We start from the raw sequence: 8,816 nt of genomic DNA, 5'->3' as shown, positions 1-8,816 counted from the left end.
CCTATCTTGTTTTAACACACTCAAATACACATGTTAAATACCAAAATACTTAGAATCATAATTAGAAGTCTTAATTAACCTTTTGTTTTATTATCATCAAAACATTAATTTGGGATTTTATCTCAACATTATATTGTAAACAACCTCTATTGAGAGAGATCTTTCAGAAAAACACAAACTTATTCATTTGTAACTTAGTCCGGTAGTGACTATTTTTCCTCAACGGTTTGTAGGTGCAAAGTGGAAGTTGATAAGACTTAACTGGTTGAGGTTAAATGTAGTAATCCAGTTTGAATTATTTAAGAAAATTCTTATGAGTGAAATGACTGAATGTAGCTACCGATTTAATGGTGACTAAAAGCAAATGTTAGGATAACTAACACTTGAGGTGCTAGTTTAGTTTTAGGATAATTTTTTGAAATTTTTATTTTCTTATTAGTTTGCAATAGTTAAAACTCCGTGGAATGATTGAAGCATTTTCTTGGGAAAATAAATGAATGTTATTTAAAAATCAAATACTTTTTTTTAACTCTTATTTTCATGAAAGTGAGACCTTAAAAGTATTAACAATGGATATCTATTATATATTTTATATGAGAAAAATGGAGATCTATATTATTTGAGTACTTAAGTAAGTCTAATATGTACATATTGTTAAATATATTTTTAGTTCTTAAAATAGTTTAATATTTTAATTTTAATTTTAATTTTAATTTTTGTAAAATAAAAATTCAACTTTTAATTCCTACAAAATTATTCAGGATACAATTTTAGTCGATGTTAAAATGAAATAAGTTTAATTGTACTTAAACTTTAAAAAATTTGAACAATTTTTTACAAGCAATTTTAGAACATTATAAAATATTTCTTAAAAAAATATTAGAATTTTTTTTAACATAAGATGAATTATATATGAATTTTTTTAATTATTAAAAGCTCAATATAAAGATAACGGGAATATACATTTAAAAGATTGAATTTTGAGTTATTTTTTGCGGATAAATTTTTTATAATGTTGTAAATATGCTTGTAAAAATTAATTCTAAAATATATGTTGATTTAAAAAAAGGAATTAAACCTACATACATGATAATTTTGTAGATACTAAAAATTATATTTTTATTTTACAAGAACTAAAATAAAATAAAAAGAATTTTATAAAGACTACAAAATATATATAATCATATTATTCATTTTATAATTTTTAAATGTAATATTTAATAAATGTTGAGTCCCCTCTAACCCAACAACTCAAAAGTCACTCTCCAACCCAAAAACTCAACAAATATTTAATAATGACTTCAAAACAACTTTTGAGTTACTTTAGAATAAAGAATTGGTGCCCTTTTTACATAGCTTAGAGGCATCTATGGTCAAATCATAAAGGCTATGCGTGAGATTGAGGTGATCCGGTAGCAGATGTTAAAAATTCGATGTCATTTTACTTATTTGACTTGTTATCTTTGAAAAGGTTAAATGACTCTAGTGTATGTGAATAAGAGAGAGCTTGATTAAAATATCGAGAGAAAGACAACAGATCGTATCGTCAATTTTTATTTAAAAATCAGAATAAAAGATTAAAATTGTCAGATTTTAAAATAAGAATATTAATTTTGTGGATTAATAAAAACGACAGTTAAACTTATAATATATTTATCATTTTATGTGTTAATCCAATATTTGATGAATCAGATACAATAAGATATTTTTGAATTCTATGATACCATGTCTCTTAGTTATAATTCTTATATTGAATATGAGTTGGTTAAAAACAATCAGAATATGACATAAAGAATAATTAGTCAATTGTTCTTATAAAATATAATTTAAAATATACGAAACTGAATCTAATAAAGTAAAATAAAAAACAATAGAATGTGATATTATATTTAAAATTAAAATACTAATAACTAAATTTAAAATTATGTATGATTTATGACAAGAGTAAAAAATTTCTTTTACATATAATATATATCATATTTTTATTGAGTTTATCCAACAAATAAAATATAATTATTTAATTATCCAATTGAAATTATTTACTTATTTAATTTTTTTAGTATGTTTGTTAATTTGAAATATTTAAAAGTATTGTGTAAATTTATTTGAAAAAATAAATATATAATTGTTTCACAATAGTAATTTTGTCAATTAAATATGATATATATTTACATAATACATAATAAAATAATTTCATATTGTTTGTTATCATGTGCACATCAAATATATGATATGATAATATTTATCACATTATCATATCATATTATTATTATTATCATGTCTTATATCTTATCAGGTATCTTTTCCATCTTGGGCATCAAACGAGCCTTAAGGTAGTTATTATTTGTTCAATAATTGTAACAAGCTTGATCATTAGTAAAACTCTTAAACATGATTTAATTAATTTAATTAGATTTCATTTACTTTAATTTACTTTAAAATTGATAAATTTTAATTTTCAGCTTCTTTGACAAAATACTGTAATTTTTTTAATTTTAAAAGTTAAAAAAATTTAAAAACTTATCTTTAAATTTAAAAACGATATATGTCCTCATAGTTTTTGATAAATTAAATAAAAAAAATGTTTTCAAAATGTGTGGTTAAAATTTATACAAATCAAGGAGTTTTTAAAATTTAATATAAATGAACTTTTTCTCTAAATTAACTTTTGTTTATTTCAGAATCAAACCTGAACCAAATTTAGTTTTTCACAATTTTTATTTGAAAAAGTAAACAAAAATATTTAAAATAAATTGTAGTTTATTTAAAAAAATCATTTAAAAACATCTTTATTTGCATTTTATAATCTGTTTTATTATATTTGATTTAATTTAAAATCGTTAGAAGTTTAAGCATTACTTTATTAATTGCTTTATTCTAGTCATGTCTTTAAATACCCTTTAGTATGTGTTGCTTGTTCATTCATAATTTGAAAGATACAATGGCTTCTTGCGTTGACTTTGTCTATTTTTTCCTTGCATTGTTGTTATGCATTACATCCATTTTCACTCCAGGTAACACACATTTCTAAAAGCATGCATTTTGAAATGAAAATTTAGTTTTGATTTTGAGAATACATTTTCCAAAAATACATGTCTAAAATGTGTTTGACATACTTAAAAGTTTTTCACGAAAATTAGACTGCATTTTCAGAATATTTCTTATTATCATAGGAAATATTGGAGATAACCTCTCGTATAGAAATGTTTTCAAAAAACATAGTTAAGAAAATATTTATGAAAACATTATTTTGTTTGAGAATTTTAAAATAGGATCAATGTTTAAAATTTCAAATTAAGATTGTTAAGTCTCTTATTTTATTTTTCTTGAAAATTAGTTCTTATTTTTGTTCTCAAATTCATAAATCAAACTGAATTGTTAGACTTTAAATAATTTCAACAAATTCAAAACTTGATGTTGGTAAAGAAAACAGTTATAAAAAAATATATGACAATATTCTATTGATTGTAGGAGGAGCAATTGATGGTCCCTATCCAAATTTGCGCTTTACTTTTTCCACTGACAAACTATGTTCAAGTTCAACTAATAATAATTATTGTTATAATTATTGTTTAAAAGTTCTGAAGTTTCGAAATGGTGGCGCGTGCCTCGAAAATTATTGTCGTTGTGCTAGTTAGACATCAAATGTACATCTCCATTAATAAAAAAAAATTTATAGATACGTTCTAACAGCATTAAATGTTTTAGAATATTTGTTAAATATTTAAATATAAAAATATTATATTAAAAAATATAAAAAATAATTGTATCTTAACTTTTGAAAGTTCAATTTTTTTGTGTGTGTACATCTTTCATAAAAATGTTTAATTAATATCATATATTTTAAGAATGTATACTTTTATATTATTTATATATTTAAAAACTATAGTAATAAAAGAAATGGAAAAAATAATAATAATAATAATAATAATAATAATAATAATAATAATAATAATAATAATAATAATGGGATAATTGTACTTTCACAAAGGATATGTATTTGTAAAAGTGTTTCTATAAACATTCTTTTATTTATTAACTCTATCAAAATAAGTGAAAAATAAAAATACACTAATTTTAGTTTTAAATATTATTTTTATATTTCTCATTATATCATTTCTTCTTTTTTACAAGATTATATCATTCTTTTGTTTTATCAAAACTATATCATTTTCTTTAAATTGGATTTTTTATAAGTAAAAATTTCATTAATTAAAGTCCAAACTCAAATGATAATAATCAAGATGACTATATCCACCTTCTATTAAGGATTGCGATATGTTTAAAAGTTGGATGGAATAATTAGATGGCATTTTTGTTTTAATTGTGGTAAGGGTTGACGTACCTTTTATACTTCCTTTAATATAAAAATTAATTTAACACATAAAAAATCCTATGAGATATAATTGGCACCATCACTTCTTAAGCTATGCAATTTTATTCTTACACTTTAGTGCAAACAATTGGCATATATGTATGAAAACAGACTCTAAAATCTATCACCAAATTGGAATTTGTCAATTGAATCCATACACTTCAATAAAACAGAAACAAGTATTACAGATCAATAATAAATATCATTAAAGTAACTTGTAACTACATTTAAACAACATAGTTTGCAATTCAATTTAATGAACTAATTAATTAATTTACAACAATAGTGTTAGAATTATAAAATTGTTCTCTAATACATCATGTTACATCAAATAAAATAGAGCATTAAGTTCAAAATAGGGCTTGCAAACCATCCTCTCGTACTAAACACTTTATGCATTGATCTTTTATTGTTGAAAGAACCGTGATGAATCAAATCATTTTGTTAAGCCCAATGACATTTTATGCCATTGTCTGTTTAGTTAATCAAAACAAAGGTAAAAAAGTTGGTAAAATAGAGCAAAAAGTTATTCTCCTCTCTTCCATTTGATCTCTATTTCATTTTTCAATGTAGATGTGTGATTTATGATTAATTTTTTTTGCCAAAATCACCCCCTTCTTGACTTTTTTTTTTATTTAAATAAGTTATTTATACACAAATTTAGTTTTTTTATCGTACTTTTTGTGGTTTCGTCGTTTTAGAGTGGCATTACGTTTGTTAGTCGTCTTGGTGCGGTATTTTGATTTTATGTCTTGTTGCAGTGTTCTTTGGTTAAGATTGATAGATTAGTTTCAATTAAGTGCAAATTCAATCAATAATTTCAGTGTCGTCAACGTTACAGTTCTGAAGGCATGTGTATTTCGGACACCTCAATTTTATCATATTTGTAGGCATTGTCACATTTGTAGCAATATGTTATTTTATGTTATTAACATGAGTGTTGTAAGTATGTTTGCATATTCATTCTTTTTGTTTTTGGCGATTTTAAATTGTAATGTTCTCGATCGATATAATTTATATCAATTTGAATAAATAAATATTGTTATTTAGTAAAAAAAAAAACTTTGGAGATATATCTAGTTGTAATGAAACTTTATTGAGAGATATTTTGTAGAAATAAATACATCCTTAATTCAAAAGTATATTACAGATACTATTTTGAGAAAAAAAATTATAAGTTATTATGGAACATGCTTAGACTCTCTTTCAGTGAATCCACGTTGATCACATATCTCTACATAAAGCCGATTTTAAATATAACATCTTGTCCTTCTTACTACTTATAAGTTGTAATCGTTAAACTGAACTGAGCTTTAATGGCAATAACGATTACTTTGATATTTCCTCATAGCTTCTTATGAATAGAATGGACTAAAGAAGTAAAGGGGAACATAGCTCGTTTATTGACTTAATCATTAAAATGACTATAAGTGTGTTTCTCTAACTGACATGATTTACAATGTGAGTTAGATAATTTGAAAAGATCAATTAAGTCCCATCTTTTAAAGTTTGAGAAAACTAAGATGACATAACTAAGCATAAAGCATGTATAGCAAGAGAAGAGTCGTTGATAGGATATGTCAATGATTTGGCAAAGAGATAATAGATACTATTAGACTCAAATTTGACGTCAATTTGAGTCCTGAATTCTAATCCTATAAAGTAACATTGTCATTAGTAAAAGTGACAATAAAGTCATGAGAACGAGTCAATAAATTGATAGAAAAATTTAAAAAGACATCCAAGCACATAAAGGACAGGTGCAATTGACAAAGAAGGAAGAATTTATTATTATTATTATTATTATTATTATTATTATTATTATTATTATTATTATTATTATTATTTAGCATCTAATATTATGTAGAACTATTCATGTGTCGTGAGTTACAAATTAAAATACAATCAATATTAGTTAATCAACACTCATTACTCCTACATCATTATTGGTAACAATTTTTTGATGGTTTTAACTACAATTAATATATTGGTCCTTTTAAATGTTTCTCAAGAAATATATAAATGACAATAATTTATGAAAATTATTTTGTATCATATATTGTTTATGTTTATTTAGAAATTGAAAGACAATGACACATACGCTTTGGTCTCTATGCAACTTTTCTTTGTATGTTTATTTTACGTGCTTTTATATAAGCAAAACGTGTGAGAAATTTTAAATTTTTTTTAGTTTACGTATTTGAATTTTAATTCTATTTATAATTACAATATGTTTTTGACATGTTTATGGTTAATTGTTGTATATATAGATATTTGTGCAAATACATCAATGTTTTTGATCAAATTGTACTTATATTTTCTTATGAAGCGTGTCATGTGTCATCCAGTATTTTTCATATATACGTCGAAATGTCAATACATTATGTATCATATATTGTTAATGTTTTTTTACAAATTGAAAGACAATGACACATATACTTTGGTTTATATGCAACTTTTCTTTGTACGTTCATTTTACGTGCTTTTAGATAAGCAAAACATGTGAGAAATTATATATATATATATATATATATATATATTTACATCTTTGAGTTTTAATTCTATTTATAATTATAAGACTTAATTGCAATTTTGATCCCTCTATTATTACCAATTTAAGGAAACGGTCCCCTTATTTAAAAAATCGATAGTTTTGGTCCATACCTCAGAATTTTTTAACTAAAATATGTGGAATTGACATATTTTTAAAGACATGACATACAATTATATGATATAGAACCATCTAGATGCATTAATTATTCATATGTCATTAATTAAATTAAAAAAATTAAAAATTTACGAAGTTGAAAGCTAAGTTTTTACTGTATTTTATTCTAATTTCATGAATGTTAATTATTTTATATTATTCTATCATATGTCACGTTATTTAAAACATCTCACATCACAATTTTTTAGTTAAAAAATCATAAGGAAATACCAAAATTGTTGACTTTTAAATAGAGTGACCAATTTCGTGAATCAGTAAAAGTAGAGGGACAAAAATTACAATTAAGCCTAATTATAATATGTTTTGCCATGTTTATGATCAATTGTTGTGTGTATAGATATTTGTGCAAATAAATCAATTTTTTTGACCAAATTGTGCTTATATTTTATTATGGAGTATGTTATGTGTCATCTAATATATTTTTCATATATAAGCTAGGTTTTTAACCCAATACACATCTTAAATTTTAGTCATATAATATGATGACAACTATACTATATGTTTCAGCTCATCTTTAGACAGAGAGTCAAATAGTGTAGCACATATCTTTCTAAGTGTAGTACATAACTCTAAATTTTCTCAAATGAAGAATAATAAATACTTAATGTCTATATATCTCACATTTTTTGTTTCTACAATTGTTTAATTTCCTCCAACTGAATATTGCATAATATCTTTAATAAATAAAAATAGCTCATTTTTAATGAGATCTATAAAATATTTTATAGTTATCTTTTAAAGTAATTATACTCCATTCTTTATATACAACTAGAAGCTAACCCGCGTATTGCGCGGGTATATTTTTATTTATTAAATTTAAGTGGATTTAGAAGAAAAAAAATATGAAGTTTTATGTCCTAATTAGGTATTTATATCAATAATATATATATATATATATATATATAATTTTACCAATATAATTAATAGAAGAGAAGTACCAATTTAGACGAATGACTTGAATAAATAAAGTACCGTATTAATATTGAGATCGTTGGATATGTTAAATATTGAAGTAATATATTTGATAATTGAAATTAAGATATACAATTGAGTTACAAAATATATTACTTTATTGTTGAAACTAAAAATGATTAAAGTAAAATACTTGGAAATACATTCATCTTGTATTTTACTTTATTACTTTTTTGTTGTCTCATTCGATCATTTTAATCATACATCTTTATGGTAATTGTGAAATTTTTTATTTTAAATCGGATATATTAATTAGAATTTTAATTTACAAAAATTCAAATTGTTATTAACATTAATAGAGTAATCATAATGATTAACATTTTGGTTTCAAAATCGAAATCCAAAATTTATAACAATTACAAAATATTAATCCTCAAACAATTATAAATATATATTAAATATAAATAATTGCAAATGAATTACTTTAATTTCATACCAATTAACACTATAAAACAATAAATTTAATTTAAATAATTTCAGTAAAATAAAGTTGACCAAAATTCAACAAACATATTTTGTCCATCATTTCTAAATATTTATATGCTATATATATTTACCAATATTCAAAAATGAAAATCAAATATAAATATTTTTTTGTTCTCTCACTCGATCATTTTAATTTGAAAACTAATTACAAAATATTAATTGTCAAAAAAATATACAACAAATATAAAAAATTGCAAAATAAATTACTTTAATTTCATGTCTATTACCACGGTAAAACAACAAATCAAATTTAAT

General features: G+C 22.5%; 1 long non-coding RNA gene across 1 annotated transcript; it reads left to right on the top strand.

The window, feature by feature from the left end:
• Positions 1–2,918: 2,918 nt before the first annotated feature.
• Positions 2,919–3,710, top strand: LOC113785466 (uncharacterized). Its single transcript, XR_003471606.2, has 2 exons — positions 2,919–3,014; positions 3,472–3,710. It is a non-coding gene; the product is annotated as an uncharacterized lncRNA (long non-coding RNA).
• Positions 3,711–8,816: the final 5,106 nt, after the last annotated feature.

The sequence above is a fragment of the Cicer arietinum genome, chromosome 1 (assembly GCF_000331145.2).
Source record: "Cicer arietinum cultivar CDC Frontier isolate Library 1 chromosome 1, Cicar.CDCFrontier_v2.0, whole genome shotgun sequence".
Lineage (NCBI taxonomy): Eukaryota > Viridiplantae > Streptophyta > Magnoliopsida > Fabales > Fabaceae > Cicer > Cicer arietinum.
The sequence above is the reverse complement of the archived record's forward strand: the minus strand, read 5'-3'. Positions and strand labels throughout refer to the sequence as shown.